This window comes from Ambystoma mexicanum, chromosome 9 (genome assembly GCF_040938575.1).
Source record: "Ambystoma mexicanum isolate Mex_15411 chromosome 9, UKY_AmexF1_1, whole genome shotgun sequence".
NCBI classification, from domain to species: domain Eukaryota; kingdom Metazoa; phylum Chordata; class Amphibia; order Caudata; family Ambystomatidae; genus Ambystoma; species Ambystoma mexicanum.
In genome coordinates this window covers 604,034,919-604,052,811 of record NC_090931.1, presented here as the reverse complement: position 1 = coordinate 604,052,811, position 17,893 = coordinate 604,034,919, and the positions used below count along the sequence as shown (strand labels likewise).

The 17,893-nt window shown below is 44.5% G+C and overlaps 1 protein-coding gene across 2 annotated transcripts in view; it reads left to right on the top strand.

The window, feature by feature from the left end:
• The window catches only part of GOSR1 (golgi SNAP receptor complex member 1), a 1,161,402-nt gene that overhangs the window by 888,137 nt on the left and 255,372 nt on the right, over positions 1–17,893 (top strand). The window lies entirely within an intron of this gene.

The window sequence follows — 17,893 nt, the reverse complement described above, 5'->3', positions numbered from 1 at the left end:
CCCAAAATCTAGACTTACTCGCTATTACAGAGACCTGGCTCAACGAAGCCTCCGGCCCAGCCATTTCACTAGCCCTACCACAAGGGTATGCCATCCTTAGACAAGATAGGATAGCCAGAACAGGAGGGGGGGTAGCCATTATTCACAAAGAAACACTCTCTATCAGAACCGTACCCCACCAAGAGGAAGATAATATTGACATCCTATCAGTCAAATTAGCACTCTCTCCAAATAGCACAATAAATATTCATACCGTATACCGTCCACCTGGCCCAACCACTAAATTCATAGGTCAAGTCAATCACCTCCTAGGAAACGACCTTAAAAAATCCACAAAATCACTTCTTATCGGTGACCTTAACCTAGGATTCAACGACTCTAAGGACAAAACTGCTATCTCTCTAGCCAAAGACCTCCAAGACCTAGGCTTCTCTCAAAAGATCACTTTGCTTACTCATGCTAAAGGATGCATCCTAGACTGGATTATAGACCACAATTGCAATACAGCCATCACCTCCAATACTAGTCTCCCATGGACAGACCACAACCTTCTCCTATTTGACATCCCTGTCTCACTTAGCGCTAAAGTACCTAATAAAGCACCGGCAACCTTAGCCAGAAGTGCCAAAAGACTCACCGCTGACAATATCAGTGCACTCCTCAATCTGCCATGCCTAGAGCCCCCGTTCTCCGCTGATCCCAACATCCTCGCAGAAATATTCAAAGACACCATCACAATGGCTGTCAACACAGTTGCCCCACTGGAAAACAAAAAAGAAAAAAAATCCTTCCATTCCAATTCCTGGTTCACAGAGGAACTCCAGACTTTGCGTAAAGACAAACGCCTAGCGCTCAGAAACTGGCAGCTTAACCCCTGCGATACCACAAAAGCTAACTTTAAATCCATAGCAAAAAATACAAAGACGCAATCTTCCTTGCTAAATCTGAAGCCTACAACCACCGCATCTCCAATGCCAACTCCCACCCCAAAGAACTTTTCAATATATTCAAAGAACTAACCGTACCACCTACATGCCCTGATGAGATCGTCAAAGACGTGGCATGGTGTGCAGGCATCCATTCAGCCATGCTCTCAAAAATAAACCTCCTCCAAAGCAAAATATCCCACCACTTCAATACCCTACCAAAGCAAAGTGCACATGCACAGATAAAAGCTAATGTAAAAGTAAGAAACGTGCCCAAATTTGCATTTACCGAAATCTCTGAAGCCGAGGTCACTGACATTCTCAGACACCTCAAACCCTCACAATGTAAGGGTGATGTATGCCCCCCTAAAATCATCAAAGATTGCGCAGAACCACTCGCCCCTCTTCTCACAGCCTTCATCAATGCATCCTTCAAAACTGGCATAGTCCCAGACAGCCTTAAAGAGGCTTGGGTACGCCCTCTCTTAAACAAAACGACGTTAGACCCTGCTAACCCTAACAACTACCGACCCATAACTACAGTCCCATTCCTTCTGAAACTACTTGACAAGGCCGCCCACAAACCGATTCAACTATACCTTGAATCGAACGCAATCCTTGGTAAAAGACAATCTGGATTCCGCAAGGGACACGGAACTGAAACCGCCCTTCTAGACTTAAAAAACGAAATTACCAACATCCTAGACAAAGGCAAGCCTGCCCTCCTCCTTCTCCTTGACCTTTCAGCTGCGTTTGATCTGGTAGACCACACTACTCTTACCAGTCATCTGACACGCGCCGTACACTTCTCAAATAAAGCAGCATCCTGGGTAACATCATTCTTAGAGGGTAGAGCTATGAAAGTTTTCTCTAACACAGCACATGCAGCTCCCTCTATCATCCACTGTGGTGTACCACAAGGTTCCTGTACTGCCCCCACGCTCTATAATCTTTTACCAAGCCACTATTTGATAAACTAGACGCGCTGGGGATCACTTACACAAATTACGCCGACGACACGCAGGTTCTCCTCCCCCTGACAGGGACTTATCACCAAGACGCCTCTACCCTACAGCAATTCTACTCTACCATACAAGCATGGATGTCTACTAACGGCCTTTGCTTGAACGGGGACAAGACCGAAATCCTCATTTTAGGACAGAAATCCACCCTCTCCAACCTCAACCCACTGTACATCAATTTCAACATAGACAATTGCATCATCCCAGTTCTATCCTCAGTGAAAACACTGGGGGTTCACATAGACGCCACACTATCCACGGACAAACAAGTCAGCTCCATAGTCTCGGCCTCAGCACTGAGTACTAAACTCATTAACGCAATAAAACCATTCCTAACCAAGGATAACTGCCTCGCCATCGCCCGAGCAACTATAGGAGCCAAACTAGACTATTGTAACGCCCTCCTAGCCGGCACCTCCCAACAAAACTTATCTAGGCTTCAGACTACCCAAAACAACGCTTTAAGAGCAGCCCTCAGCATTCCAAAGAGAGAACACATCACACAAGCCAGAAAGGCAGCGCACTGGCTCCCAGTCAAAGACCGTATTTCTTTCAAAATTCTCACAACCACCCACAAATGCATCAATCTCACAGCCCCCTCTTATTTATCTGACATGATAGGTAGAGATCAATCCACGAGACCAAGAAGAGCACAATACACGAATCAACTAGCAGTGCCTCGCATCAACAGAAACAAAGCAGGAGGCATAGGCTTCCACTTCCTCGCACCTAAACTTTGGAATTCCCTACCTAATGACCTCAGAGCTGATGCATCCCTCTTCTCATTCCGAAAAAAGCTCAAAACTGCCCTATTCAACTAACCCCGTTTTTCATTATGCTCCTGCTGCTCTTTCATATCTGTAAAAAAGTATATCTCGTCCAATGTAACCATACGGACATGAATTGTATGTAACGAAGTATAAGCTACACTGTAACTAGCGCCACAATGCCTTCGGTCTGCTGTGCGCTCAACAAATGCAAATAAATAAATAGGGATAAGAAAAAAGTCCAGCAAAAAGTCCTGGGTTTGGAAGGAAGATTTATCGCTGAAAATGAAAATCTTGCCTAACAGCGTGGACTCTATGATGATGTGCTCCCCCTGGATACACGGACAGTAATTTTTTAATGCCCATACCACTGCCAGGAGTGCCTTTTCACAGTTGTTGATTTCTTTCCTCCACAGAGGACGAAGTTTTGTTAACATAAGAGATAACTTTGGTGACCTTGTCATGCTTTTGGTACAATACTGCTGTCAAGTAGGTATCTGAAAACCGTGTCTCCAAGTATAACTCATTATTCTTGATGAGGTAAGCCAACCAAGGAGCTTGGGAAAGAATTATTTTCAGTTGTTAAACTGCCTTAGATTTCACTGGACCCCACTCCCACTTGACTCTGGACTTTCAATAAATGGACTAAGGGTCGCGATACCGCTCTGCAGTCTTCAATGTACTTTCGACTATAATTAGTGAGTCCAGGAAGTCTACACAATTCTCGAAGTCCTTTCAATAAGGCTTCCACTTCCTTCGCCCTCTTGAGTGATTCTGTGCCCTAGGAAGTTCTCTGATCCCACACCTGTGTGTGCCTTCTGAAAGGACAAGTTTGCTCTGTCTTTCTGCAACTAGGTCAGAACATTGCAAATTTCTGCAATATGTTCTTCCACAGATGAGCTCTTTATCAGTATGTCATCCACATAGGCTTGGTTTCCCCTTTTGCCCAAATCGGGCATGGCCTTATGCAGGAAGCTATTGAAATCATTTCTGGAATTTATGTATCCAAAGGTTGTTCGGGTCCATGTGTATTGCTGCCCCCGAAGGTAAAGACAAGCTTGTATTGTCTTCCCTACTCATTGGTGCAGTAGCCGTTGGTCAAATCAATGGCTGTGTACACTTTTGACCCTTGGATCTATGCCAGCCCTTGATCAAAGTAGAGAAGTGGCCATGTTGACATGTGGACCTGTTTAACTCCCTCACGTCGGCACATAGTCTCCATTTTATTTATTGTTTATTTATATGGCGCTTATACAGCAAGACAGTGTTTCAAAGCGTCATTGGGTTTTAGTATCCCCAGTATGGGGTTTTTAAAGGTACTTTGGATCGGACGAATGATGCCATGGGATTCCAAATTCTTGATATTCTCTGTAAGTGACTCCATGGATGCGATGGGTAACCAGTACTGTTTAACAAATACTGGAGCCATCTCTGGGTCCGTGGGTATGGTAGTTGGATGGATGGATGTAGGTCTATAGTGATACAAGTCTACTGAAAAGATATCTTCGAAGTCCAGGAATACCAGTTTCAGTTTCTTTCTTTGTTTCACGGTCTCATAGGCATCAACCAGCTGCCTGAAACCTGAAAAGACCTCTGGCTTGGCTATATCAGCAGTATATTTTTATGCTGTTAACCGGGACAGGAAGTTCCATGGATTTGGGGGCTTGTTATGAACTCTATATACTTTCTCATCCTTCCTGATGTAACAGGTCACCTCGTCCTCCCTATACCCCTATAAGGGCATGAAGAGTACACCATGAAACTCCCCCCTCCCCCATGACCAGTAAAATTATTATCTGGAGAAATACTGTCGAGACAGTTGTTTGGAATTGGTGTCTGCACCCAAAGTGATACTTTGAGGGTCGCTGTTATCCACCAATATTGGAATGGTGTCGTGTTCTAGATCCACTAGAGGTGTTGAATGTAAATTCAAACCTTTTTGTTGGAGATGAGAATTCAAATTTATATGGCATCTTGATGTTTGAGGTTCTGTCCTTACTTAATTTTAAGGGGAATTGTGAATTGTCTCACCCGTCTTGAGATGGTAGCTTCTCCTCACATTTGAACTTCAACCACATACGGCAGCAATTGCACTGACCATAATGCTTTTCGGGGATGGCAAAGTCCCTGGAGTTCCCCCGAGTCGGGACCATACTTTGTTGATTAGATCCGGACTAATTGCAAAATCGATTTAATGTCACTACCCAAATAAAAATCAGAAGGGATGCCTCGAACGACCCAACAATTATGTTCTATAATTCTGTTGCCAATAGAAGTTTTTAGCATACACCTGCTAGGCAGTATCATGAATCTGAGGTGATCCTCATTAAAACGTTGACCTGGAACTCTTCTCATGTGGCCAGGGAAAGTAGCCTCTAGCTGATCCAGACCCTGTGGGAGGTAAAATGCTGGTGGGTTGCATGGGAGGAGACTTGGGTCAGGAGGAATGGGAGAACTCTCAGAACAATTTCCGTAATTATCACAAATTCTTAATGTCAAATTAATGATTTTGATTTTAAAACAACCAAGAACATTATGGACTTCAAGTCCCATAATGTGCGTACTACTGGCACAAGGAAGAAGGGTTCAGAGTTACCAAACAGTCTAGTTGTCTTAATGACCCACATCTGAGCGGGCCTTTAAACATTTAAAGGCCTTTCAGGGGCGGGCTAAGCAGGAGCAGCAGGAAGAAGCAGAAACTGGAGTTGCCGCTGTGCTGACAGTGGGATGCTGTGCAGAAAACGTGGCAGGAGTCAGGAGTCCTGCTTCATGCAGAGAATGCGCAGTGGGGGGTAGTATTGAGGCTAGTTACCCTGAGGGAGCGAGAAGCTCTCTGTGTCCTGTTATCTGCTCCGATGTAAAGCTTACAGCGTGGAGCTTAGGGAGCTGTGAAAGCTCAATTGACAGTCAGCGAGAGCAATGGCAGATTGACACGAGCTACCAAATGCTGATGAAGTCCCGACGAACAAAGAAGCAGTGACGGCGAGTCAGAAGGAGACGTCAGGGTATACCAGTGTGTTGGCCTGATACAGGTGACCCCGGGGCACTCCGAAGGAGACCGCTAGGTAGTAATTAACTTTTGGAATACTGAACATTTGATTAAAGCAAACGTGGCACAACTCTCCTATTAAGAGACGTCAAATAGGGGAATATTGTAACCCGCATTGCCAAAGCCAAAGCTGGGCAATAGTAAAGCAGAGGCACAACTTTCTAAAAGAGGGATATCCAATAAAGGGACATTGTAACCTGCATTGCCATGGTCAAAGAAAGCTGAGAGTGACACCAAGGCAATTTGAATATTATGTTCCAAAAACGAGATACCCCGTGGGAGTAGGTTGTAAACTAAATTGCCAACAGCCAAAATGTTGTGTAGATGACTGCAGGAACAAAACCCTTCTTGTAAAAGGGATCAAGGGGGGGAGAACTGTAACCTGCATTGCCTATGGCAAACAGATCAATGTGAAAACCACTGTCCTTTGGTGCAATATATTTGTGAAAGAAGCTATAAGCCAGTTCTGTTGAAAGGGAAGACTAAACCAAGAAGCAGTTGTTGGTTCAACTCTTTCCATTGAGGATTCAAGTGTGAAAAGTTTGAATAAGGCTTACCACAGAGTTCAAGTTGTAGTAGTGTTATCCTGGCAGGCAAGAAAACCAGGAAAGGGACAAATAGTGGTTAGTCCTGGCAGGCGAGTGTACCAGGTAAAAGATCATTTGAAGTACTGTGAATGTGGTAAAAGGTTGTGGTGGAAAGGAAGTTGCAATTCCACTACTGTTTTGATGAACTGTCGTATAATCATCCTGACTAAAGTATATCTTTTTAAATGAACTATCCTGACTGAGATTTTACTTATGAAAGAGAAATATGATGTGACAAAAAATGATGATCTTCGGAGCAAAGAACACTTATATATGACTTTGGATTTGATGTGTGATGAGGGAGACTTTTGGTTTGCCAAGCAGGATTTTTTGGAAACTTTAACAATTGTCGCTAAGTTTGAAAAACTCTTTGGAAATAAGATGGTCACTTTGCCAAGTGATGGCCATATTGAATGAGAAGAACTTTGTATTCACCTTTGAGAAGAACTTTCCTGAAGTTGAACTTTGGTATGAAAAATGAATGGATCCAGGGCAAGGGGGTTTAACCCTGGATACAAGGATTCCTGTTCATAACGTTTGTGTTTGAATGCATGTTATTTTTTTAAGTTTAAAAAGGCAAATAATTCCTGTATTTTGTTGCATGTATTACTGTGAGGGCCAGACACATTTGGACATTGGGTAATTTTCGTCTAGCCATAGTTTGTTAGGTTGGGAAATCCTTGTTAGGTTAGGGAAAAATAGGCGTGGTCTTAACCCTTTTAATAAAATGGCGACTAATGAGAAAACTATACCAATGTGTCCGTCTCGCATTTCTGACGCCTCATAGCAGTAAGTGCTTTGAATTTGGTGTTTCCAGACCTACGTCCTATTTATCAATCAATTTAAATGTGGGAATGGTCTGATCTTTTTGTAGTTTAATAAATAATCCTTTGCTGATTAAGCTTTTTCCATTATTTAGGCATACTCTGGAGAGCACTGCTTCCTCCGCTTTATCTGAATGGGAAAAAACAATTGTTCACCCTTTTTTTGAATTTCGGTCAGACTTTGAGCTGGTTTTTCATTGTCCTCTTTCATGCGACTCAGGCTTTCTTTGATTTGGATTTGGATTTGGATACAATCTCAAAGTATTTCCTTCCAGTGTGGAGTACCACTTAAAACTAGGACCAAGGTTGATTTTCAAGAATTGAGAAGGGTTCCCATCGCTAGTTTGTTCTCCTACAGAGATGATGTTGATGTCTGGGACCTGGATATTCTGGAAGTGAAATTGCTCTTTCTCTGAATGTTAGATTAAATGGTAGTTGCCATTGAAACTAAAATAATATGTACTTGTTTTAGTTTTATAGGCTGGTTAGTCTGGGTCCAGAGGACCTTGTTCACACAGTTGACCAGAGGCGATAACCCCTGAAGGAGATTGGTCCCCAGTATACAAGGTGAGCCCTCTGGAGTCACGGCTTTCATTGTGTGTTTTAACTGATGTCGCCCAATTTGTATCTCTAGATACGCAGTCCCTTCGGAAATATCATTCCCATCAACATTTTGGGGTTGTCTGGGAAGAGACATGAGGGGGAATAGGGTGACCCTTCTGTCCATGATATGATATGATATGGCATTTGTAACGCGCCTATACACAAGTGTTTCAAGGCATTCGACCAACTGAATATAAGAGTGGCTTGGGATCCGGTGTCCACCAAAGCTAATGATTCACACTGACCTAGTACCTTGACCGGGGCTCAAAATCTGTCTTTTCCTCAAGGGGGACAAAGAAAGTGTGAGTTATTTGCCAGTTCTGATCTTGGGCGATTTCCGTGTCAGAGATCGTGAATCTGTAGGAAGGAATTGACATTTTTCAATGTGCATAGTTGAAGTGTCCTCTTTTTTTCCCCGAGATTCTTTGCTGTCCCCCTTTTTCTGAAGACAATTCTCAGAACCTCTCTGTGGGAAGGATACCTCTACAGTTTCGTGATGCATATTTTGTGTCTAGGAATCTCTTGCTCGGAGTATGTCTCTATACTTACCCTATTGAACTCTGGGTCTTTTGGTACCCATTTTTCTTTGGGGGGAATCCCCCCAACCCCTGTTCCTGAACGAGAAGATTTCTTTACCTGACTCCTCCAGGGATTCCTCACTTTCAAAGGGGATCTTGTTACGGCTCTCCACAAAGTGGGTCTTTCTTTCGCCTCTTCTGCTTACCTTTTGCTCTTTGGGTTTTAACTTTCATGGGGTAGAAGAGTCACTATCAGGCTGAGAGGTGTCCAGGGGATCTGCCCTGGTAAGAAAGGAAGCGTCCTCTTGGGCTCGGCGCAATCTCGCCTCCACCCAGGCTCCATCCTCAGGAACCTGTTGGCAGTCGAGACTTTCCTTCAGTTTAAGGCCTCTACTCCAGCTGAATGGTAATCATTCAGGCATGAAATGCTTAAAATGTTTGTGATTCAGACTCCCTCGAGGCAAGTAGGATTGCTCCTTCACAAACGGGCAAGGAAAGGGCTCGAGACAAATCCTGCACGTCCTCGAGCCCGGAGCGAAGGCCAGATTTTCATCGAGAGCCGTTGATGCCTCAACACGCTGAAGTCATCGAAGACTCTGTTGTGATGGACTTCGATGACTCAACTAAGTCCACGTCGAAGCCATCGACGCCCAAGATGCCTCGTCAAAGGGATCAACACCAGAATCAAGTTTGGTGATGACTCGGCATTTGGCTCAAAACCATTGAAGCCATCAATGCCTTTACCAAACATTCAAAAATCCTTTACACCATTGCCTAGGAAGGATTTTTTCAGATCTCTCATCGATTTATGAAGACAATGAGCCTTCAGACGACAATGATCCACCTTTTATTCAATATGGCACACCTAATATTCCTGATTGTTTTATATCGAAGGACTCTAGGTTTAAGGACATGTAACAATTTGCAAACAGTCAGTGGAGTGGACACCTCACCAGAGTTGTATTTTGGCAAGCCAGACCCAGATAATCACGCAGATGCAGTTTATAGGCAATTAATGACCAGGGGCACTGATTTTCTGTGATGGCGCAGGACTACCCTCCAAATTCGAACGGGGTGACCTCACAGATATCCTGGATAAAGGTTCTCAAAGGGATCCAATCCTACCTTTTCATGTCACTCTACAAAAGAGAGTAAGTGCAAACTGGGAAGCACCAGAATCAAGTCTGGCAGTCAGTACAAATTTGACAAAAAAATATACCCCGTCCAGTAGTGCCCCCAGCTATTTGTCTAAACATCCTACCCCAGAAAGTCTAGTGGTGCAAGCTGCTTATCCGAACAGATCGGGATAAGCGTATAGACGCCTGGTCATGGAAAGTCTTTTCTGCCGGGAGCATGGCTCTCAAGTCTGCCAACTCAACATGTGCCCTTGCAGAATGTACTTTAACCCTATGGGACTGTGTATCCATGGCGGCTGAACATATTCCTGAAGGGGAAGAAAGAGACGGCGTCCTGGCCATTGTAAAAGATGGGAAAGAGGCCATGTGTGAGTCTTTACAGTCAGGTTTGGATTCTGCTGACAATATCATCAGAGCCATGGTGGCAAGCACTGTGATACGCAGGTTTGCGTGGTTAAGGAAGTCTGGATTTGTACCGGACGTGCAGTGTAGACCCCTTAATATGCCTTTTGACGGGTCTCCTCTTTTTGGCTGCAAGGCTGACGAAAGCCTTGAGAAGCTGCAGACCTCGAAGGTGGCTGCCAAGTCTATATGTGCCGCCATCAGGCAGCCTCTGCCTTTTCACCCCACTAGACATTCTTGGAGGGGTAGATCCTTTCGCTACTATTCCTCAGTTGGAAGAGCGAGAGGAATGGCTGGTCAAAGAAGATGCCCTCATGGTGGACGAGGGAGAGGTGCAAAGCCTACCCAAGCAATCGCTACTTTACCATCAGCCGCTGCTTGAAGTGCCTCAAAACCTTTCTGAGGTCACGACACCACGGTGGGAGGCAGACTCTCAGCATCTGAAAGAACGGCAGGGTATTACTTCAGATGCTTGGGCGTTAGAAACCATAGCCCACACGTTACTGCCTCCCCTTCATTCAGAGTCCTCAGAATCATCCACTGGGAAGCCATTTGTTAAAGCTTCCAGGTCTGTTTCTTTTGCAGAAAATCTGAGCTTGCTAGAGAAAGGTGCTATAGAGCCAATACCTGTAACGGAGAGAAACAAAGGATGGTATTCTCCATATTTCCTAATACCCAAGAAGGACGGAGGACTGACACCCATCTTGTACTTGAGATACTTGAAGAAGTTCCTCAGGAAGGACAAGTTCAAGATGGTCACAATTTCTCAGATACTCCAGGCCGTCCAGCTAGAGGATTGGATGGTGTCATTGGACCTTCAGGATGCTTATTTTCATGTGCCAATCCATCTCGAGCACAGAAAGTACCTGAAGTTCGCTGTTGCCGGTTCTCATGATCGGTTTTGAGTTCTGCCATTCGGGTTGACCTGCGCCTCATGGATATTCACCAAACTGATGTCGGTGGTGGTAGTGAGTCTCAGGAGGGGGGGGATTCATATCTACCCCTCCCTGGCTGATCAGGGCACGTTCTCCTGAACAATTCCTGGATCATCTCAGCTTGACCTGCCACTCCCTCCACAGACTGGGCATCTCCCTCAATCACAATAAGTCCCACATGATACCATCTCAAAAGCTCCAATTCATCGGGGCTTTACTAGATACATCCTTGGGAAAGACCTCGCCACCCGAGGTGAGGGCTCAACACGTTCTGCAGATGGGGTCACCAAGTATCTTCGACTCCTTGAGGTTGCTCGGTCTCATGGCATCCTGTGGTTGCCTGGTGCAAGAGGCTCGTCTGAGAATGAGATCCCTCCAATGGGTCTCCGGACACAGTGGTCTCATTTCTCGGGTGACATGTCCTACCCAATTCTCGGCAGGGGGCTCCCAGGGGGACCCCCCAATCTGTTTATCGGTGTGGGCTGGGACATATATTTACACCTTTCCAGTTAAAAAGTTCACCAGGCTCCACTGCATGTGGTACACTTGGTGTGGGTGCAGTTCTGCACTGATGGTCTTATAAAACATTTAGCATACATGTTAGGATTGGATACAAGGACTGCGTGCTTTACACATAAACATTGCTCGTTGTTGAAAAGTTAATAAATACAGAGTTGCATCTCAATGTGAATTGATTTGCATGCATTTTACTGTTGTGCACCAGATGAGAATACCTATGTATGCTTGATTTCTGCCAGAACCAACTATTTCTTTTACTTTACTCAATCAAATTAATATGTTTAATTGGGTGGTACGAACATATATTCTTTAAAATGTTGTGAAGCTACTGTTACACCGTGCGATGCAGTGAGTTTCAGCCATTTGCCAGTGACAAGTTTGTTTTGTAAGAGTGAATGTTTGAGTCATTTATACTGCAGCAGGTGTATGGTCTGGTCTCAAGATCCTCACACTCCTACTCTGCAATCTAATCTTCCAAAGCAACACATTTAATCACAAAGAAAATCCCCTTTAATTTGTGTAGAACACTTAACATTTTTCATCGCATCTCACACAAGCAGCAGCGGCATAGCCTTGTTGAGCAATAGCTGCAAGGAGGTGCATTTTTCTCTGTTGTTTGTGGTGTGTCTTGAAACTGCAGTAGTTAAACTCAGAAGAGTTTTTTTTATGAGCTCACATTACTTTGTTCTAGGCAAATGGAAGTGGGTATTAGGTTAAATGATGTATTTTAACTAGTTCAAGAATTCTGTCTGGCCTTTTCAGCAGGGACATACCAAAGAAAACATCCCAAAAAAGAAATCTCCTTTTGTTGCAAGGGCATCTGCGCTGGGCCTGCTTTTAAATTGTGCAGGCACTTCCAGGTCACATTACTCGTCACAGGTCCAACAAAATAGAAGTATAACATTAAGAATTTTCCTTACCTGTCACACAGGGAAGCAATTGTTATCAAGGACAAGTTTAAGTACCACTGAACACTTCTATATATGACGAGAGTCAAGTGAAAGAAAATTCGGAAAAAGACTAAAAAGTTGCAGTGTGAGAGGCGCTATCCAATCAGAAGTCCAGGAACGCAGGCTTAATTAGACAATAACAGTCTGAATTTCATTCCATCCATTGGTGCTTCTCCTATAGGACACATCTCTTTTTGCCCTGTATGCCCCTATGACAGTCCCATGACTTCCCACTGCCCTACAATCTCACAATAAACTGTTCCTACCCGCCACCCTGCACAGACCACTTTCCTGCTTCCACGCTCACAGAAATATAAGAAGGACTCGCGCACGAGCTTACTTTACTATTTTCATGCGGGCATGCTTCACGTGCTCTGCGATTTTTGCCTTTTACATTTTTTTTTTATTTTAAACACCTTTTATTACACTGGATGTTCTGCCAAGGCGCAAATGGTGTTAATGGGCGGTAGCGAGGGGGTTAGGGCGGGGTTACCATGCTAGCAATTACCCGAAAGAGTCTGCTCCTGTTCAGCTTGGCAGTCGTCCTCCTTTGTCAAGGGCCTGTCCCTTTTACCGGCTTCTTCTGCCTCTACAATGCCTGCCTTCTCTGCCCCCACTTTAATTTCTTTAATCCTGGCACTACACAACCAACTCATTCTGGGTGGTAGTGGCCAACGCCGATGCTTACCAGTCATGTAATATCCCTAAACTATTAGTGATAGTCCTTGCTTTGCTCCACTCTATCACCTGGTAGCAGGCCTTTACTGGGCAGCTAAATTCCCCATGCCAGCTATTAACACCTCATTCCAAGTGACAGGTTTCAAGACCTGAGCAGAATTCACGTACGCGTTGTGAGCTATGGTTGCCCACTCTGTGTCCTGATCGTGTGCCATACATAGAATTCGTGTTTCATAAGGTTTCTAGAATTTAGCTGAGGGGAAGATCTGATGGGAATGGTGGCACTGGCAGATTTATTTTCAGCTGCAGTACCTGCAAAATGTGCTGCACGTCTTATTTGGGCACTGCCACCTATTTTGGGCACCTATTTGGATGCAAAGCCCCAGACGAGCACCAACGTTTTTAGTTTGGGCTATAAGGATGTGCTTTAACGCCATCTATAAACCCAAAACTATTGCATTAGAGTACAGATAGGGAGAAATGACATGTGAGGGGGGGGGGACACAAATCTTGCAGGTGTTGTTTGGTTATTTGACCACCCATTGACTGTCCATGACCATGCTAATCCCTATGGCCATTCCCATCCAGTTCCTGCCCCTCTTTCCCCAAAATACCTCCTCATGGGAACTCTTTAAGCTCGCATTAATCAAGCACTGCCATCAAACTTTGCACTCAAAGGGCCTGCCGTTTTTTCCAAAGCAGTCTTATGAGAGTTACCGACTTAATTGTAGCTGTAAACGCGCTTCCGGTGTAATATAAATGCTTTGACCATTTCTGCATTCAACCACTCGATGTATAAGCACTGTGCGTGTTCTTTAGTGTCCTGTTTAAAAGCAGCATCATCAAAGCCAGAAGTTTTGGCTTGTGTATAAGTATTAGGCATTTTACAGATAATGCTATTAGATGCCCAGGTACTTGCACTTTGTTGCACCTGCTACCATCAATGGCAAGTTAATACCACTACGGCAGTGCCTGGCAAGGGCCTTATCCATTCCTACACAAAAGCCCAAACTGTTGGCATTGCCAAAGCTTGTTTGTTTCTGGTTTGGGGTGGGCTCCCTCACGAGAGATTCTGTATAGTACTGGGCCCAACCTGACATCCTGTCTGGCCGCGGACACCTGCTGGGGCGCCCGCCTCCATCCCACAAGTATGCTTCCTTTTAAGTATGGGGCAGACGGCACTGGGCAGTGCCTCCTGTCGTCCTCCACACGCCAAAGAAAATCCCACTTCCATCTGGGGGTGACGGCCACAGTATCATTTCTTAACACGAATCGACCACTCAACTGCAAGTTGCTCCTCATTTAAAAAAGAAAAAACAAATGGGCAACAACGCCTGACCCCCAGCCCCCAAAAAACCACACGGGTTTTGTAGGTGGCCCCAGCAGCGCTGCTTCGCGCCACAAATTTTGCTTTAAAAAAAAAAAAAACCTGCGACACACTCCTATTCAGCACCCCACCTTCCACCTCTTAGCCATGCAAGTTAGGCCTCGTGGGTTTTCTTTTTAATTTTTCTTTTTACAAATAATGAAAACCAGAAAAGGGCAACTGGGCGCTTGACACTAGTATGAATGACTTGCCTGAAAGTGAATGAGTGGGTGCTGTTTAAATGACTGAGTGACTAAGGGAGTACGGGCAGGAGCGCATGTCCAGAACTCAAACCATCTGCTTACGAAGTGTTTGTTGATCAGTGGGTGGACGTGATTGAGCATTTGTTATTTGCCTGTATGCTGCGTGTCTGTGTTTTTTGACAGCACTGCAGACCTTAATAGGGTGGAGGGGGGGGGGGGGGGAGATTGGAAAGTGATGTATGCAAGTAAGGACTTGAACAAGGCCAGGTTGCGTCATTGGATCTAATATGGACACTGTGGTCCTGATGGGGATGCAGTTGCCACTGAAGTTCTGATGGAGAGAGGTAGGTGTTGTGTCCTTAACGGGAAGAGTAAACAACTAAAGTTCCTGATTGTGGGGAAGGGGAGATGGCTACTGGGGACTAACACCCGGGCACTGGGATGTGCTGACGGGTATAGACATTGCTGATCTAGCGAGTGAAGTAGGCGCAGATTACCTTTTTGTCGAATGGTTGGGAATGGAATGATAGAAGAGGACGATTTAAGAAGTAAACAAGTAGGCGACTTGTGACCTGATGTGGAGCACATGAACTTAATTGGAGTATATTACCCCTATGAGTCTTAGAGGAGACAATGGGGAGCATAGGTGGGGAAGGAGAGCACTCTGCGTCCGATATGGGCACTGGAGTCACAATGGTGGAAGGCAACACTGGGCACTTCCTCTACTAATGTGTTGATGGGATTTTCATTTGAAAAATCCTAAGGGAGATCTCCTGAATGAATGTTCAGTTATACCCAGTTAAATGATCATGTTATTTCGGTTGCAGAGTCTGCACTGTTGTTGTTAGACTAATATTGCCAATCCCCTTTAGTGCCAACAGCTGGGTAAAAGCCAAGGGAGGCAACCCATTCCTTTGATTGCATCAGGGATTTACTGTGTGTGAAAAACACATCTGCAGTGTATGAAAGAAATAGTAGATTTAAATGTTCAAAGATGCACAGTCCTTATTTCGTTTAGCAGGATAACCAAACCCCTTAACGTTCAACAAATTGAACTTGGAACGTGTCAGACGGAAGGAATGACTTGTGCGTAGTTCCAAAGTCGTATTCAAGTTGTGGCTGCACCTTTTCAAATTGTGGAGAGCCACCTGTGTATGGCACAAATGACTCCATCACTGGCCCTCCATGCATGTGTTGTGAGCAAAGCATCCACCTCAGCCCCGGTGTGGTCGATCAAAATCCTCATTCATCATCTGTAAACACCACCAAAGAAATTGTGTTTAAAAATGTGTTTGTATAAATATCCTGCCACAGAAGCTTGTTGGTGCTGTCCATACCTTTCTATCATGTGCTGTCTGTTTCCTGACGTCAAGTATAAGCAGTAGTTCTTCCTTCAAAAAATGCATGGTTGGGGTTTATGGTTTGACAGCCCAGCAAGATGGCTGTATCTGTACTGAGGTCCGGGTAAGATGAAGGTTTGGTCTTTGTCCTGATCGTGGAAAGAGGACGAGAGATGCTGATATGTCCCAAAGGATGGCTACTGATTAATTAAAACTGTGGAGAGCTAACGCTGTGGGCTGGGAAAACCCTGGTGGCCTCAGAGGCCTCCTTGTGTGGTTGGCATGCAGCAACCCAGGCTGACACTGGAGAACTTGGACTGCACAATATTCTGGTGCCCCACTGCGAGCTGTGTTGCACGGAACCCCAAGGATAGATGGGTGCGTGATGCACTGCTGGTATTGGCTATCGAGTGTATGGTTCCTAGAACGGAGCAGGGAAGGTCCTTGTACCTAAGGTGTACTAGGGGAGTAGACCGAGGATGTAGTGGCATTACAGTAATCTACAAAACAGACAAGTAGAGAATGGAATCGCAGAGCACCTTCTGTGAGGGACCATTTGTTGTGGCTGGTTTGAATCACTGCATGTTCCTATGCTGAGAGCGGCATCTTTGTTAATGGCAGGAACTTATAACCTTTGAAATGTTCACCAACATTTATGGGAACAAGACATGACATTTACTCTGTTTACCAATCTGAGATTTCTGCTGCAACATGCTTATATAGCTCCAAAATGTGAGTCGGCTATATGTATACATAACTATCTAAGCAGTCTGAAAGTCAGGTATCTGGATTATTAGTGTTAAATTAGCCTCTACCGATCAGCAATATTAGTTTTTATACTTTCAAGATCCTGCTATAAAAGCATATGTAAAGCATAAGAAGGATAAACTCACTGACTCAGACTTTTTTTACACCTCTTGGTTCAACAAATTAACAGCCTAGTCAAGAGGGATCCAGGCCGTCTTCTCCATTGCGGTACCCTGTGATGGCTCTGCTGGGTCTTGTATAATGAAATCAATGTCTTGCCCAGAAAACAGATTTGATACATTGTCCGGAAGGGTTGCACAATTGAAATCTAGGACCTCCACTATGGAGTAAAGGACCAAGGAGATGGACCAGTAAAGTGTACAGACGATTCCAGTAGTGAGGCAGATTGGGAAAGAGCTAGAAGCAGTAATAAATAAATAAAAGCCAAGGAAAACAGGCTTAAGTACCTTGAAAATGTGGTTCTGGGACAGAGGGTGATGACCCAATAACCTTTGCTTCTAGTTGGCTTCCAAAGATACTAGACCTGGAGTCTGAGGATGACCCCATATATGTGGATGAATGCTATCAAATTAAGACACACGCTTGTGGTAAGACACAAACCATCTTAAGTCGGCCTAACACTTATGGTCAAGCTCTTAGATGCTAGGGATAGAGAAATAATTCATAACCAACTAGTTACACTGGGAAATAGTTGACAATGTAAATCATTGCACTGAAGTTTCTTGGAATTGTACTTGAGGGAAAGGGAGCTAGAGGTAAGCATGGGACTCCATTACAAACGGTTTGTGTAGAATCGCACACACATTTTTGTAGATGTTGTGGTTAACTCGAAATAATAAACAGGAATTATGGGTATATGCCAAAGTCTCATGTTATTGTATACTTAGCCATATGTGAACAGCCAGTAACACCGTTTAGAAAAAGTGGTTTACCTACATGGTCTAGAAGGGTTCACTCTACCATTCAGAAGTTTGTGAAATGTAATGTCCCTTTCCTTTATCGTGGATTCCTGGTGATATCTCCATTTCTTGAACTTCTATCTTTAATTTGTTCCTGCCTAACAAGAATGGGCACTACTAGAGTGACCTGAGAAAACCCTGTAATTATACTGGTTTGGGGATATGGGCGAAGCTTTGGGACCTCACATTGTGGGCTTTGCACTTGCATTGTTTTTGCATACTAAATTGCAATAAACAAATTAAAAAAGAAAAATGCACGGTGCCCTGCTCCCAATAAAAACAATGGGTGCACAGACGCATGTGATATTGTGCTGTAACATTATGTTGTGACACCTTTTCAG